Genomic DNA, 16,525 nt, shown 5'->3' on the forward strand with positions numbered 1-16,525 from the left:
TCCTGCCGTTCTCAAACAGTGAAATGCGCTTTGGGCCCGGAGCCTAATAATGGTCACCCTAGCTTTAGTTTGCAGTGCCCAGCAGTCCGACGAGCAATACAGAAAGCTTATCCTCAAACCCGAAAATGAACGAACTATCTATATTTTGCCGCAATGTTTACGGCTATAATGCTGCCAAACTGGACTATGTCAAGAACTTGCGCATAGCACATAACATTGTTTGCGTCCAAGAACACTTGTTAACTACCAATAACTTTGGGCTAATTCAGTCAATTCCTGACAAATCTGTGCACATTCATGAGGTTAAGCACTCCATTGCAAGGGCCCGCCGTAGTGGCAGACTTGCGATATTCGTTGACGACAGTATTGACTGTCGTAAACTTGATTTGTGTGATTTCCACCTAGCAGTCGAGTTCCCTGGCCCCAGTGCTTCCACGCTGGTCAATGTCTACCTACCAACTAACATGAACACGGATCTCAGTGAAAAACGATATGCCGAGGCTTGCGGTCGATTCGGAAGACTGCTCCGCAAACTGGGGAATTCACGGATTTTAGTCAGCGGTGACTTCCAGTGTGACCCTCTCTTGAAAGGAAAGTTACAAGACGTTCTTATGACATGTATTCCGAGTGAATGTACTCTTTACGCTAAAGATCAAAACTTTACGTTCATTCACAACTCAGGAAGCACAAGCAATATTGATCACGTCTTTTCAAACTTCACTATCCCCTCGCCTATACAGGTGGATTCAGAGCATACAGCAAGTGACCATCTCATTCTCAACTTCCGTGTTCCTTTTAGTCACGCAGTGAAATCAAGAAATCAAGGTTACATAGAAAGACGCGAGTGGAAAAAGATTAATATTGATCTGTATCTGTCGACGTGTGACGAAATTTTGGGCAAAAAAAAAGTTCCATTTCAGCTTCTGGTTAATGGGTGTGATCACAAAATCACACTCAACATATATTGAGCTGAAATCACCCTCGCGCCAAAAGCTACTGAGTCTGCATCTGTACATATTGCAGTTATTATTAAAGGTACTAGGAAAAGGGGATGGAGCGACCATCCTTACGTGAATCATGCTAAAAGGAGGTCTAAGATGTGGTACTCAGTGTGGCGCGAATCCAGCAAGCCTAGGTCAGGTACTGTTTTCAATCTCTTTCGTAAAACAAAAAGAGAATACAAAGCATGTGTGGATGAGCTTAAAGTGGAGGAAGCAGAAACTGCTTCGAAAGAGGCTATCCGCGATTCACAAAATATGTGGAAAAAGTTTTCAAGTAGTAGAGTGCAGCCAAAGCATTGTGCAACAGTACCTGAAGAACAGTGGTTAGAACATTATTCGAAGGTTTTCGGGTCAAAAAATATTCCTTTGGAAAAAGAATATGATGAATCGTTAAAATTACGTCTTGATTCGCTTCTGAAACAGAGAAATTATTTTGTGGTTTCTAAAAATAATGTTTCAAGGGCTGTTAGCCAGTTAAAGGGTAACAAGGCTCCCGGTCTTGATAGTGTTAGCGGTAATCATCTACGCAATGTTTCCCCGCTTTTGCTTCAGCATCTGCAACTACTCTTTCAGACGTGTATAGATAGTGCGACCGTTCCTAACTCGTTCTGTACCGGGGTTGTTACAAATATCCTCAAGAAAGGAAAAAACGCGAATGAGTGTGGAGGCTATAGGCCTATTACTGTCTCAAGTACGCTGAGCAAAGTGTTGGAAAGATTGGTTTTTAGCGATATTGTATCGAAATGTGTTATAGACCACAGAAAGCTTGGATTTCGAAAATATCTCAGCTGTGCTTTTTTCCATAGACTTCTAAAGCGTATTCTTGCTAAGGCTGAACTACTCGGGTTGTCCGTGCATGTATGTAGTGTCGATATTTCTGCTGCATTTGACTCAGTCATCCAGTCTACTGTCTTCCAGACCCTGCTTGATGCTGATTTGAAAACCCATATATTAGCTATGCTATCCTGTTGGTACTCTAATAGCTATTTGAGAGTGAAATTCGGCCTTGAAAGACTAAGTGCGCCATTTAAACTAAATAGAGGGCTTCGACAAGGCTCAGTTCAAAGTCCGATATTATTTAACACTTTGACTTCTAAGGTTACAAAACAAATCTCTGGTGGGCTTAGCCTTGATCTTTGTGATCTGAGTCTAATAAACTATGCCGATGATTTACTTATGTTGAGTTTTTCTCTGAGTCTATTGCAGGATAATTTAGATAAGCTTGTATCTGGCTATAGAGCTATTGGTCTGCAAGTTAATGGTAAGAAAACTGAATTTCTGGTTTTCAACTCAACGAAACGGGATGCACAAGAACCAACTGTTTCAGTAGATAGCGCTACTATTGCACCGTCTTCGTCGCTTAAATACTTAGGTCTTCTATACAGTCGAGATAAGAAAGCAACTAGAATTCTTTGCCTTGACACACTTATGTCAAACCTACGAATTAGCTATGCTAAACTGGCCCCCCTGAAGTGTTCATACAATCGGCAAATTCTGGCGAGGCTATATAGAGCGGTGGCACTCACAAATATTCGTTACCTGTCCCCTGTATGGGAATGGTTTACGGAAACAGAGCGACTAAAGGCTAGATCTGCGTTCTGCAAATATTTAAAATTTCTGTTACGAGTACCGCTGTTCGAGAGAAATACATTTCTCTTGGACAAGTATCTTATTCCAGAGCCTCGTGAAGTTGTGGTAACGCAGGAAACCAATGCTAGAAAAGGTGCACTGGAGCACCTTTACGATTTCCTTCCGTTGCACGTCATGTACGAGCTGTGAATGTATATAGTGTATATAATCTAATCGTTTATTTTTGAAGTAATGTTTGTTTTTTTTTTGTTTTGTTTTTTCCTTACTCCGCCATGTTTTTGTTTTATTGGTGGGCTAAAACAAACTATCTATCGATCTATCTATTTTCTTTCTTTTTTTGCTTTCTAGACAGGTTTCTTCAAACTATTGTTAAGGATATTCCCCTCAAATATATTCCATGAGTATTCTCTAGGGTAGTAACTCTCCCTTATCTAGGCGATGCTAAATATCTAAAATGCTAAGTGATAGGTGCAAAATTTTATGTTATAGTAACTTCGAAAATTGAATATTGACCTTGATGTTTAGATAGTGACTCTGCATTATTTACATATTTATTTTTAGGGCAAAAATTAAACATGTTAAAAAAAATATTCTGTGCTCGAGTCAAAGATTTGTGGTCATTCGGAAGTTTTAAGCTTGTTATGGGTATTCAACCCATTAAAACTGCAAAATTAAGCTTTTTATGGGTATTCTACCCCTTAAACCTGCATTTTGAACCTAGAATTGGCGCTTACCAACACACTCATGATGGAAAAGTGATTTACATGAGGGTCATTCCATAAGTAACGAGCCAGTTTGCTGTAACTCATAAGGATTGATTTGATCAATTCGAAACTTAGTCTCCGGCAACATTTATGCACCCATCCTTTCGTTGTTCTAATTTATGCATGTCTCTTGCATCAAATTCTTTTTATTGATCTCGAAGTCATTTGTGTACCTGATTTTTAACTTCTTCATTTGATCAAACACGTTTTTCGTGACGAGAGCCTGTTTAAGAGGTCTAAACAAATCAATATATGAAAGGCAAAATTAGAGTATTATTGTCATTTAGAGCGATCTTTCTCCCCTGTTTCAATTAATTTCTTGGTTTAGCAGGTTATAAATTTTATACATAGTTTCATTTCATACAATCTCACAAGTAGAACCGAGTACACAACATGTGTTTAAATGACAGATTTTAAGTCATGCTTACAGCATTCTGGAGTTTACAGGAACCTACCTTGTCCTGAAAATAAACGAGTCAGTAACAACCAGTGTTACAGCTATATGTTCACCAAAAAGTAAGCCTTTCTATTCGAACGAAACGTTGTGGACTCTTGACTAAAGGTGTGACTATTCTCCATGAAAATGTGCACCCACATGTGTCACATGTTAAAGCTAGAAACAGCACAAAACTTTGTTGGGACACCCTTCCATTTACTCATACCGAACGTACCTTGCCAATAAAGGAATTCTTGGACCGAGTCATTTATGTAAATTTCTGAATATTTTTGTTTTGGAAAGAAAAAGATTGTATCAATTTGGGGTGCTTACATATACGAACTTTTTCCTTTTTTATTAGATAATTATATTATTTATTTATTCAATATTTATGTCTTTTATATGCTTTGAATTGCCGTCCAACGATTTGTACCGGAAATCATATTAACACCATTAAAGAATTGAAACCCAGTAGAGAACTGAATCCTGGATGTATCCAGTGGAAAAAGCTATTTAATTTTAGTTTTTATTTAATGTTTTTTATAGTATTGTCACTCCAGTAACTTGTACTTCGATGAATGATACCTACATCAGTTTTCAAAAATGTTTGGATGATTTTTGGTTTAGAGGGGTCTATCCGATATGCTATTCACTGCTTGTCTTCTCCGAAACAGTTCTAATGAACTTAACGAAAGATGAGTATGACAACTTCGAAGTTGGGGTATTCAGTAGGGGTATAAAACTAGTCCGTGGTTCGGGAAAACAATTACATGCCACTATAATAGTTTGGAAATACTTACTAATGGCGTTGGGAAATGTTTTCCTGGACGACCAGCTTGACAAAATCAGCCTGCCCAACTATTTAGTTGCGCTAATTTGGTGTGCCTTCGAACTTTTTATTGGGGATATTTTTCCACAACTCATTTCCATTGCTGCCAAAAAATGCGACCTTAGTAAGTTCACTCTCGCCCGTCTTTCTTTTATTATTTTCGGATTTGTCTATGTAGCTTCATTTCTGGTTTGCTATCGCATCAAAATATGACTGAATCTTTTTCAGGGTATACCCTGGAGTGACAGACGCTGGAATCCATACTACGTTGTACAACCTGAAAATTTAGAACGTGTAAATTCTGAGCTACAGTCTAGTTCAAGCATTTTACCCTCCGTAGCTACCCACTCTGATCCAGGGGGCGAGATGGGTGGGCGCTCTCCTCCTAGTGCATTCTAAAGTAGTGTGGGTTCCTATTGGAACATATACTTTTAAGTGTGGCATATGTTTAAGTGTGGTTTATATTCAAGTGTGGTTAAATGTTCTAAAAATATATGTAAAATTGTTTATTAATTAAAATAATGTATATATATATATATATGATAGAAAACAACTTTTCTACTCTTTAGATTTCACATCAAACGGTTTCGCACGTCAAACGCTGAAGGTGTTTTTCCTGAGAAAACCCCCTCTCGGTAATCCCACATTCTTAAGCTTGTCTTCCACTGACACTAGTGCTGTTGGAATATTGACCCAATTTATGACAATCTTCTAAATGAAAAATCTTGGGTAGGTTCATGCATGATGTGGTTTCAGTTTGGAAACATGGATTGGACTCCTTAGACCTATTTTGTAAGCCTTTAAATAGTTTTGATAACAATATTAAATTTACAGTTGAGTTTGAGGAAAATAATAAATTACCTTTTCTGAATATTTTATTAATTAAAAGGGATCTCAATTTACTTTTCTCGATTTATAGAAAACCTACATAAAATGATAGGTATTTGAATTTTTATTCTTGCCACCCTATGTCGGTGAAACGGGGGGTTGTAATTTCACTAGCGGATAGAGCTTTTAGAATTTGTTCCCAGGAATTTCTGGATTCGGAATTGTTATACTTGAGGAATATTTTGTTTTGTAACAATTATCCAATTAAGTTTATTGACAAAAATAATTGAAAATAGACGTGTTAAACATGATAGTAGGGTTATTGGGGTTTCTCAGTGTTTAGATTTAAAAGTATCAAAAGATTTAATTTCATTGCCATATGTACCTGGTTTGGGTGAAAAATTTTTACGGATTTTGTGTAACTTTAATATTGATACATGCTTCCAATCGTTGAGGCCAATGGGTAGTTTCTTTGGTTTTGGTAAGGATTTAACCCGGGGAAATTTAGTAAGTGGGGTGTTTGAAATTCCGTGTTCTTGTGGGAAGTTCTATATTGGTAGGACTCACCAACAATTTGTTGAAAGATTTATTGAACATCGAAATTCAATAGAAAAAACCCTACAATTAAGCAAGCCATCGGAAACTTTTGTTTCAGCTTTAGCAGAACATATTTGGTTTCAACTAGATCACTTTGTAAAATTTGATGAGGCCTTAGCTATTTCAAATGATAAGGGGTACACACAATGGGCGAGAGAAGGCATATAAATTAAAAAACATATGTTTGCTAACCTTTCGATAAATAGGGATTTATGATAATCTTCTAAAGAGTCTTCCAATTTATGATAATCTTCTAAAGAGTGAATCAACAGTCAATAAGGGAATTACGATTTTAAATAATCACCAGGGGACTATTTTACCTGCTAGACCAAAACGATTTGCTTCAATAATAGCCAATAAAAGGATTATTTCGCAACAGAATAATTAAAGTAATTTCCTGTTTTTTTTCATCAGTTACTCTGGTGTTCTCACTGAAGTAATTCTATAATAGCATCTTACCCTACGTGGATCAGATTGCGCCAATTGTTTGTTTTTGTTTTGTTTTTGGTGGTGGTGGTTTTAATGGTTTTTTAGTTATAACTTGGTCTTTTTATCTTGTTCCTCTTGTGTTTCTTTCGTGCTGAAGACGCCTTGTTTGGATACAGACGAAATATCCGCGTTGTTTTACATTTTTCGTTTCTTTTCTCTCCACTGGCCGCAGTCTTGTTTGTAGTTTTTTTTTTTCACTGAGATTTTTCTCTTTGTTGAAATACAGAAATCCTTTTGGAACAAAAGGATCAATCAGTTTATCTTGTGATAGTCTAAATGAAGATCGAATTAAGCATACAGCTCTAGTTGAGGAGTTAAAACGCAGAAAATCTAATTCTTTTCTCTCCCCTGGCCGCAGTTTCGTTTTCAGTTTTTTTTTTCACTGAGATTTTTCTCTTTGTTGGTTTTTTAATCTTCTAAAGAGTGAATCAAAAGACAATAAGTGAGTTAATATTTTAGATAGTAACCAAGGGACTATTTTACCTGCTACACCAAAACGATGTGCTTCAATAGTAGTGAATAAAATAATTATTTCACAATAGAATAATTAAAGAAATTTCAAGTTTTTTATTTTTCCTCAGTTACTAAGGTATTGTCACAAAAGTTACTCTTTAAAAGCATCTTGGCTTATATATTATCAGACCTGTACCGTTGTGTTAGCTGAATAAAAGTATTGTGTTATAGCCAACCTCTCTACAAACTTAATTTAGTCCCTCGAATATTCCCAGCCGATACGCCCCCTTAGTCAGGTCATAGCCTAAGGCACGCTACCAAAGTTTAATTTCCTTAGGGTCATAGTTATCTCCCCTATAAAGGAAGTAATAAAGGCATCAACTACAACTTCACCATAATACGCTAAAATCACAATATCACAATAGCACGTTCAGAGCGTGAGCATTTCGAAAGACATTCAAATATTGTTGCATATGGAATCCCCACCCAGATTGATGTTTCAGTTTCCAGTATAATTATGTGTTACACACTTATGGAGTTGAAATTGGTGCCCCCTCCCCCAGCCAAAGTAAAGACTTTGAAAGACACATCAAGACTCTCGTGGCCGCTCCTTCTCTTCTTTCCTCCGTGCCATCAACTGAAGCTAGAAATCAAGAAATACAGAAATCCTTTTGAAACAAAAGGATCAATCAGTTTCTCTGGTGATAGTCTAAATGAAGATCGAATTAAGCATACAGCTCTAGTTGAGGAGTTAAAACGCAGAAAAGCTAATTCTTTTCTCTCCACTGGCCGCAGTCTCGTTTGTAGTTTTTTTTTCACTGAGATTTTTCTCTTTGTTGGTTTTTTAATCTTCTAAAGAGTGAATCAACATACAATAAGGGAGTTAAGATTTTAAAAAGTCACCAAGGGACCATCTATATAGCTAGAAAAAAACTATATTCTTCAATAGTAGTAAATAAAATAATTATTTCACAACAGAATAATTAAACAAATTTCAAGTTTTTTATTTTTCCTCAGTTACTAAGGTATTGTCACTAAAGTTACTCTTTAAAAGCATCTTTTCCCTGCGTGGAGTCGTTTTCACCACTAGTATATATATATTAAAAATTAAATTTTTTTTGGTGGTGGTGGTTTTATTGGTTGTTAGTGTTAGCTTCTTTTTTTTTATCTTGTTACTGTTGTGTTTCTTTCGTGCTGAAGATGCCTTGTTTGGATACAGGCAAAATATCCGCATTGTTTTACATTTTTCGTTTTTTCTCTCCACTGGCCGAAGTCTCTTTTGTTGTTTTTTTTCACTGAGATTTTTCTCTTTGTTGGTTTTTTGTCATGGCTTGCCAGTTCGGCTTAAGATCTTTCCTTGGCCCAATAAACGGAAAGAACAGATCTTGCAAAACATTCAACTACTGAATTGCGTTTTCGAGGTCGTGTAGCTGTTGGGGAGACAAGGACTACCTTTTAGAATAACAGCAACCAGGAGAGGCTTGAGCTTCTAACAAAACTGGGAATAAATCACAAAGACTTCTTTGGGATCATACTTTTGCTCTCAAAATATGACATCCTACTTAACGAACATCTAGAAAGAAGAATAGAGGATAGCAGAAAAAGAAATTGAGCATTGACGTGGCTCACTCGTCACTTTTCTTTCTAAGATGACGGTCCAGAAAGTGATAAGGAACATTTTGAAACACACACGGAGAGCTATAGTGAACAAAATTCGTGAAAAAAGATACAACACCCAAATGGAGACAACTCAGGACGATGAGGTTGTGGACCAGGCTTCCATTGTGTTTAGATATGTTAAAGACAAGGAAATTCACGAACAGCTCTTTGCTGTCCAACCCGTCCAAGTTCCAGCAGCAAGGGTATGAACGGACTACAGCAAGCCAAGATCAAAGAGTATGACAGTCAAAGAAGGACAGTCAAAGTTGAAAAGGCTACAGAAAATCGGTGAAACTCATTGGTGGGCAAAAGAAAAGTTGCTTGTTTGGATGATCCCAGTGACAATTCCCCGTACTGACAATTCCCTATGCAAGATACAGAACACGTTCTGTCCTCAGTGACAAACAGCAGTTCTTTCAACTCAAACACGCGATCTGAAGCCAACTCACTGCTGAGTAAACTTACAGAGCACAAAACAATCCTATCCACTCACTTGTTTCTTGCTGCATTTGAGATCATTGGCTCTTTTCAAGGTATTTCCAGGCAAAAGGATTGGACTTTTTGACGGCCTGGAACATAGTTGATGAAAAAAGAAAGGATCTAGAGAGAATTTCCTTCAAAAGCGCCAAAGAAAATGCCTCCAGGTTTGTGTGTGAAAGATCTAGGGCTTGTCACGTTGCCAAGAAAAGGTGCTTGCCTGGAGTAATGGCAAAACATTTTCAACCTAAAGATCTGGAACAGCGATTTTGAGTAAAAGTGGTAGTAATTGACAAAATAACAACAAGCATGAAAGAAATATTTTCAGACAAAAAACAGCTGGTTTCCAAGGTATATTTCTTGCAGCCCATCACATTCAACCTTGTGCGTCAAGGGGAAATGCCAAAGTCTGCCTTTCAAAACGTTGCAGAGATAGCAAGGGTTTCTCACGACAAGCCAAGGTCAGAGATAAAAAGCTTTGCTTCAGTGTACAACAAAATTAATAGACAGGATAGTATAGGCCTGAAAATTTCTCCATCGAAAATTTAAGTCTGTTTTCCTATACATTTTAAGTTATTTTACATAAATTTATTTTACATAAATAAGTTTTTTTTTCTAGTGAATCCATGGATAAACGCTAGGAATGTAACGGAAGTAAATAAAGCCATCCATTTCTTTACTCAAATGGGATTTTTATTTGAGCCAGCGTTATTTCAGGAATGATACTCTTTCACATTGCTGGGTTTTTTGTTCGTTTGTTTTTTAATTTTATGTTGTTGTTAGTTTTTTGTTCCATAATAGTTACATGTTAAGTAGCTGTTCCATATGGCTACGATGCAACTAAAATTTGAATGTTTCCCTCGCCAACTGTTCATTGCCATCTCATCCTCGCTTTACGCATTTTCGTTCATTTGTTTTTTTTAATTTTATATACATGCGTTAATGCTTATAGATAGGATAACCAGGATAGACCTGGTGCACAATTTGACGATGGACTTGAACTTGGAGCTGAGTCTTCTCCTTTGGTCCAGCTATTTTGTTTTGTAACTGATCAAAATATGCATTTTGTGTTCTGTTGGAAAGTCAAAAACTCTCAGTGGTATTAAACCTTCTTCTGATGAGGAAAAATACTATGAATGTTCTTTTGCCCAGATTTCCAAGATGCAGGATAAAAGCTGAAAATTTTATGCAGTTGGAAATACGATTCTGCTCTCCCTTTATGAGAAAACCTGAGAAACACAAAGTCAAACCAAGTAGCAGGGAGATCTGGCACAAAAAATTATTAGCGGTATCTGTCCTCTTCCTACTATAAGCCGGCTTCTTACTTAGCGGGTAGTACTAATTTGCCTGGTGACGCAAATGACGTAGAGCACCATTTCCACTCACTGTTCAAGGTGTTTTCTGATTAAACACGAAACAAAACCAAAAAAAATCCTTCTGTAAGGAGGGCCATAGGTAGGGCAACCTAACCCAGATGCCCCCTTAGCTTTTTGCTACCAGCCCGCCTCTGATTGTTTGCAATATTTACTAGAATCACTAGAATCACAGAGCATAACCCTGTCATCCCAATTTTTCTGTGCCCAGATAAACAGGAAAGAAAGAAGAAAAAATGAAAATATATCCTTAAATTAATCAGTAACCTCTATTCCGCTAATAACTTTAGGACCACAAAATGCAAGAATCCAAACTGCAACACTCAGAAATTCAAAATAATATTAATCTGATCATCATCGGCCGACCTCCGGCCAACGACTTCAACTTCAAAATATCAAAAAGATGCAACAGAAGAAAATTCTCACATCACTAGCATTTCAAACATAGTAAGATAAAATATTAAAAACAAAAGACTCTTAAAAACAGCTGGCAGTTGCTCTTAGACTAAAGAGAATGCAAAATATGCACAGGATGCATGATGCACAGACCAAAGAATTATAAGAGTCTTGATTAAAAAAAAGAACACTTGTCTCTTTAAAAAGTATTTCTGGCCCTCTTGTTGATGGAAAAAAGCAGACATATGGAAGACAGAAGGATAGACATCCATATTAGCAGACAATAAGCAATCAGTTGAATCAATGATGAAAAAAGAAATTCTAAAGATCACAGATATTTTTTGTCACCTTCAACTTGATCAATTATGGTTTTAAACGATAGGTTTTTATACACCAGAATTCCTAGAAAACATACAAAACCACAATCAGGTCTAAATATAAATCCAAAAAAAATCCAGATTTCTTTCATACAAGAGTAAGATTGAGAAAATTTTGAAAAAATAAAAAGCTTTGATTTGGAATAATGCAATTCAAGATTCACTCTAAACAACCAGACAAAATAGCCTAGGAAAAAATATAAGATTGAGTGTTGTATGGTTCTTAGCCTTCAACTAAAAATTTATTAGGACATTTCCTTTGGAAAAGCCAGTCTCCTACAATGTCACCAATGTTGTCGTTAATAGCTCAACAAGTTAGCCTATTTTAGATCAAGAAAACTTAATACTTTGTATCATATAATCGTGATGATTGTGATGAAGTATTTGTCTAGATGCTGAAAATTGAACAATACAAAATCACTGTTTTTTGGTTTGAGCAAGTGCTCTGTTTAGTTGTTAAGTTATATCATTTGATACAGGATTTTCCCAGGATTGTTTTGCTAATTGGAGTTTGAATCTGTAAAGTTTGCTTCAGCAGTTATTATTTTGTCTGTGTTAGCCTAATGATGAATGCGATAATAAACTGGTGAATGTGAAGGGACTTCGTGTACTAGATATCTCTGATGTTTGTTTGTTAATGTATCTTTTCAGATAGAATCTGTTTTTCAACTCCTGTAACCTACTTACAATTCAATATTTTGATTTATAAATCTTTTTTGTTTCATTCTATAAAAGCAGTGAGCTAAGCGCCTGTCTTAACCCTTAAGAGGCATTGACCTTAATTCCAAGTTTCTGATTTATTGACAGCTCACGAAGTTGACAGTTGCAGAGAAGTAATTTTTTGTTGGATTTGTATATTTTAGTAGAAGACATTTTTTTAGTTTGTAGTCTAGCACTAGGTATTAGCGAACAGGTAAATTTTTCGTTGATCATATTATTAACTTACAAATAAAGTGAAAATACCACTCGATGCCTTTTTTTATGCTCTTGACAAATATAATAATCACTTTTACCGCAAATTCAAATTTAAGCCCTTTTTGTGCTCTTGAAAATGACACGAAAAATTTTCGTGAAACTCTTAAATAAAGAAAATATTATTCAATAATATTGCTTTGAATCAAGATACAGGTATGACATTTATTAAAATATGACATTGAACGCTAAAGAACCGAATCCAAGAAGGTCAAAGAGGCTAGCTTCCGGCTTCCGCCTTTGCTTTGAAAAGAATTAAAGATTTATACAATATGTAGTTTTATTTTATTTTGTATATAAACTTTTGTTTTAAATTGTTTTAGTTTAGTTTTACTACTGATGACGGTCACTGTATATGTGACCGAAATATCTGGTATTTTTTGTGAATTTTCAATACACTGTCTATTAATAAGGATTTTATCCCTATTTTGAACTTTTATTTTATCGATTTGAAATCAAACTTAAAATCTGATACGTTTAATTTATCTATGGGTATCAAAATCCCATTTTGAAAAATTTTAGTTACCATTGAGCCGAGTTACTCCTTACTTACAGTTTGTTACCACGAACTGTTTGATTTCAAAAGGTATTTGTACCTACTGAGCTTAAGTTTAAAACAGCCTTTACTTTTCTCTGAAAAACTTAAATTTGATTTTTTTTTTAATTAATTAAAATAAGAATCTAATACGTACCTTTCAAAAAGTAAAGAGATTAATATAAATCAGGCAGACAGTTTAATATGCAGATCTGGATTAATGTTTTTTTTTTTTACAGTCTTAGCCGCAGGTGCACTTGGTGCACCATTCAAAACCGTGAAGAGGATTGGACAGATAGTAGACACAATAGCAGTAATTGATAAAGCAGTGGAATCTGCAAGTAAATTATGGGATTGGATTACAGAATGGTGGTTCTGGGGAAAGTTGCGAAATGTTTTTGGCTAGTAATAAACACTGCAAGAACTAAGACTAGTTGGCCGATTTGGCGGCGTGGCTTTGGATGGTTTAACTAAATTTTGTGTCAATTATATATTAATAAACACTGTAAAAAAAAGCACTTATAAATTCTTGATTTTTATGTTTTGTATTTCGAACGATAGGTATTTATAATAGGAAGGAGACTATTTATTAGAAAAAAAAAAATTAAGTTGAGATCACGTAGTTGACAGACTTTACCCTTAGCTTTGATGGAATATACGTTATATGAAGCCAAAAAAAGTTTTATCAATGAATCTAATAGTAAAATTAATCAGGGGATGTAGCAAAGTAAAGACTGTTTTTTAATGTTTTTTTAATCTTCTAAAGAGTGAATCAACAGTCAATAAGGGAGTTAAGATTTTAAATAATCACCAAGGGACTATTTTACTTGCTACACCAAAACGATGTGCTTCAATAATAGTGAATAAAAGAATTATTTCACAATAGAATAATTAAAGAAATTTCCAGTTTTTTATTTTTCCTCAGTTACTAAGGCGTTGTCACTAAAGTTACTCTTTAAAAGCATCTTTTTACTGCGTGGATTAGTTTTAACCAATAGTATATATATATGAATATTTATTTTTTTGGTGGTGGTGGTTTTGTTGGTGGTTAGTGTTAGGTTCTTTTTCTTTTATCTTGTTACTGTTGGGTTTCTTTCGTGCTGAAGATGCCTTTTTTCGATACAGGCAAAATATCATAATTATTTTACATTTTTCGTTTTTTCTCTCCACTTTCCGAAGTCTCTTTTGTTGTTTTTTTTTCACTGAGATTTTTCTCTTTGTTGGTTTTTTGTCATGGCTGGCCAGTTCGGCTTAAGATCTTTCCTTTACCCAATAAACGGAAAAAACAGATCTTGCAAAACATTCAACTACTGAATTGCGTTTTCGAGGTCGTGTAGCTGTTGGGGAGACAAGGACTACCTTTTAGAATAACAGCAACCAGGAGAGGCTTGAGCTTCTAACAAAACTGGGAATAAATCACAAAGACTTCTTTGGGATCATACTTTTGCTCTCAAAATATGACATCCTACTTAACGAACATCTAGAAAAAAGAATAGAGCTGTTCCATATGGCTACGATGCAACTAAAATTTGAATGTTTCCCTCGCCAACTGTTGATGTAGTGCCTTCATTGCCATCTCATCCTCGCTTTACACATTTTCGTTCATTTGTAACATCGATATTCAATAGAAAAAACACTACAATTAAGCAAGCCTCCGGAAACTTTTGTTTCAGCCTTAGCAGAACATTTTTGGTTTTAACCAGATCACTTCGTAAAATTTGATGAGGCCTTAGCTATTTCTAATGATAAGGGGTACACACAATGGGCGAGAGAAGCCATAGAAATTAAAAAACATATGTTTGCTAACCTTTCGATAAATAGGGACACATGTAATTTAAATATTAACCCAATTTATGACAATCTTCTAAATGAAAAATCTTGGGTAGGTTCATGCATGATGTGGTTTAAGTTTGAAAACATGGATTGGACTCCTTAGACCTATTTTGTAAGCCTTTAAATAGTTTTGATAACAATATTAAATTTACAGTTGAGTTTGAGGAAAATAATAAATTACCTTTTCTGGATATTTTATTAATTAAAAGGGATCTCAATTTACTTTTCTTGATTTATAGAAAACCTACGCAAAATGATAGGTATTTGAATTTTTATTCTTGCCACCCTAGGTCGGGGAAACGGCGGGCTGTAATTTAAATAGTTTTGATAGCAATATTAATTTTACAGTTGAGTTTGAGGAAAAAAATAGATTACCTTTTATCCAATTTGAGGAGCAACTGAAGGAAAGAAAACTTAAGCTTGATTCATCTTCACCAGTTCAAAATTCGTCAGAAGAAACTTCAAGAAAGATAATTGATGTAGAGCCTTTGCTATTTATTCAAATGCAGCTCTGTCAGAAAACTGCCCTTTTCGATTGGCTTCGCATCAACACAGCTATAAGAGATAAAGAGAAAATCTTGAGGATGTTCCGCCAGATTGTTAAAGGAATCGAGTATGTACACAGCAAAAATATTATTCACAGGGACCTAAAGCCATCTAACGTTTTTTTATATGCCAGAGATGATATCAAGATTGGAGACTTTGGACTGGCAAGACAAATTATTTACTATGAAAATTTAAATTCTGCAAGTTCTTTGCAAGATATAGTACCTAAAAAAAGAGTCTCACGGCTGATGTGGGTACTAGAACGTACATGAGCCCCGAACAGGCTAAGAAATTGAAGAGCTGAGTATTAAAAAAAAAAAAAAAAAAAAAAAAAAAAAAAAAAAAAAAAACCATAATAGTCAAACTGGAAAGCGATCAGCCTTTAAGAGTGCTTTACGCAAAATGAAATTCTGAAATGCCATTTAGACTTGTGCTTTTTATTCAGTTACCCTTTCACCGTTACTAGGAATGGGTCGTCCAATTTTAGTTTGGTGTTTTTATTTTAAGGTTTTGTTTTTATTTTTTTATATTTTTTATTCTGCACTGAGGACGGTCAAGCGGAGGTCTTGACCGAAATATTTGCATAATTTTTCAATTTTTTCACTGGCTGTGAATTGTCCTCGTTTTCTTCCTTTCTTCGCGATTTTTCGTTTTAAGTAATTTTTTGTTGGATTTGTATATTTTAGAAGAGATTTTTTTAGTTTGTAGTCTAGCACTAGGTATTAGCGAACAGGTAAATTTTTCGTTGATCATATTATTAACTTACCAATAAAGTGAAAATACCACTCGATGCCTTTTTTTATGCTCTTGACAAATATAATAATCGCTTGTACCGCAAATTCAAATTTAAGCCCTTTTTGTGCTCTTGAAAATGATCATAATATTTCTAGTTTTTGAGTATAAAAAAGGCTTAAAACATAGGTTTCAAATTGACTGTTACATTATAAAACCATTTTTTTAATGTTATATAATCCACAAGCACTGATTATCCACAATTAAGTTGGATAAATAAATTTTGCAATATTTGCCGTTTTCTTCTTTCTTGATGCTGAATGTTCAGATCAAGTATGTGTTTTCGGAAAAATATTGAAAATATGAAAGCAAACGGAAGTAAGTGTAGAGAAATATCCCACGAGGTACCAATCCTTTAATTTCTTCCATTCCTTTAAATTTTCTTTTAAAACAGAAAAGAAGAAAAGAGAAGTCTAATATTTTCTTTCTTGAATTGACCGCATAATTTAGTCTATGGCTAAGCATATTGACTTATAAAGTTTATTATAGCTTTGATCCAAGTATAAACCCTAAGAAGTGAATTTCTAAGTGGGAAAAAGTGGGAATTTATGTCAAACCTGATTCCAATGATACTACCC

At 35.1% G+C, this 16,525-nt stretch overlaps 1 long non-coding RNA gene across 3 annotated transcripts in view; it reads right to left on the minus strand.

The window, feature by feature from the left end:
- The window catches only part of LOC148941704 (uncharacterized), a 127,315-nt gene that overhangs the window by 11,497 nt on the left and 99,293 nt on the right, over positions 1-16,525 (minus strand). For 2 of the 3 annotated variants that reach the window (XR_016143267.1, XR_016143268.1), the window contains 2 exons: positions 14,985-15,164; positions 12,934-13,111 (listed from right to left, as the gene is read on the minus strand). This is a non-coding gene — a long non-coding RNA (uncharacterized LOC148941704). The remainder of the gene's footprint in view (positions 1-12,933; positions 13,112-14,984; positions 15,165-16,525) is intronic. The other variant, XR_016143269.1, reaches the window with a different exon arrangement.

The sequence above is a fragment of the Artemia sp. Qi Xiang Cuo genome, chromosome 18 (assembly GCF_049724085.1).
Source record: "Artemia sp. Qi Xiang Cuo chromosome 18, ASM4972408v1, whole genome shotgun sequence".
In the NCBI taxonomy this organism is placed as follows: domain Eukaryota; kingdom Metazoa; phylum Arthropoda; class Branchiopoda; order Anostraca; family Artemiidae; genus Artemia; species Artemia sp. Qi Xiang Cuo.